At 56.6% G+C, this 848-nt stretch overlaps 1 protein-coding gene across 1 annotated transcript in view; it reads right to left on the bottom strand.

Annotated features, from left to right (window-relative positions):
• Positions 1-519: 519 nt before the first annotated feature.
• CHLRE_02g093017v5 (uncharacterized protein) overlaps positions 520-848 on the bottom strand; it is a 2,682-nt gene continuing 2,353 nt past the window's right edge. The window contains exon 2 of the mRNA XM_043059459.1: positions 520-848. This exon is cut by the window's right edge and continues 1,424 nt beyond it. The gene's annotated coding sequence lies outside the window, so the exon portion shown is untranslated.

Here is an 848-nt window from a genome sequence, read left to right as displayed (position 1 = left end):
CCCACCCCCACAAGTCGGTTGCTTAAGCAACACCCCAGGAGAACCGGCAGAGGAGACACAAGCAGAAAACTAAATGGGCCAGATGTGGCGCTGACTAAGGGGGCTCCAGCCCGCTGCAAGACGCGCTGTGCAGGAAGGCCCACAGCCGCCCAGGCGCTGCCACTCCAGCCAGAGCTAGTACTACGCTCATGGGCGCCAGACAAGCTGATGACGATAATACGCCACGCCAGCGCCTGGAAAGAAACGCCACCCAAAAGGAACCTAGGGGCCTGCACAGGTGATGCAAGCGTCAGCCGCAAGTTCAACTTCGGTGACCCACCCTGAACCTCCTCCACTTCACAAAGCGCGCCACCCGCCGTCCAGATGGCAACAAAGTGCTCCAGCTTAGCCGCCTTGAGCTGCGCGGTGAGAAGCTGTGTGGGCAGAGCCGACAGGGTTTCAGGGGTTAGCGTGGCGGCAGTGAAACGCAGCTGCATCACCCTGCGCAGCTCGCTGACCACCTCCCGAACCACATGCTCCGACGTCTTTTTTTTTTTAAAGTCATCCTTACAAGGTTGCGGTGGTAGACGCACTACCACCCTACTGCCAAGGCAGCCTGGATCATATCACAGAACCTCGATAGGGCCAGAGATCAGAGAAGAGAAGAGAAGTTTTTGTTCCACCACACACCTACTGGAAACCTCAACAGCCAGGTGACACCACACACCTACTGGAGTTCTCAACAGCTAGGTGACAACTACAGCCACTGCCTTGACCACACAGATCATCTAGAACTCTCCCATTGACAGGCCCAGAGCTCCACTTGAATCTTGGATCTTGAACTTGAAAGCTCTCCAGTTGCAGGCCCA

The sequence above is a fragment of the Chlamydomonas reinhardtii genome, chromosome 2 (genome assembly GCF_000002595.2).
Source record: "Chlamydomonas reinhardtii strain CC-503 cw92 mt+ chromosome 2, whole genome shotgun sequence".
Taxonomy (NCBI): Eukaryota; Viridiplantae; Chlorophyta; class Chlorophyceae; order Chlamydomonadales; family Chlamydomonadaceae; genus Chlamydomonas; species Chlamydomonas reinhardtii.
This window is presented reverse-complemented; position numbering and strand designations above follow the sequence as displayed.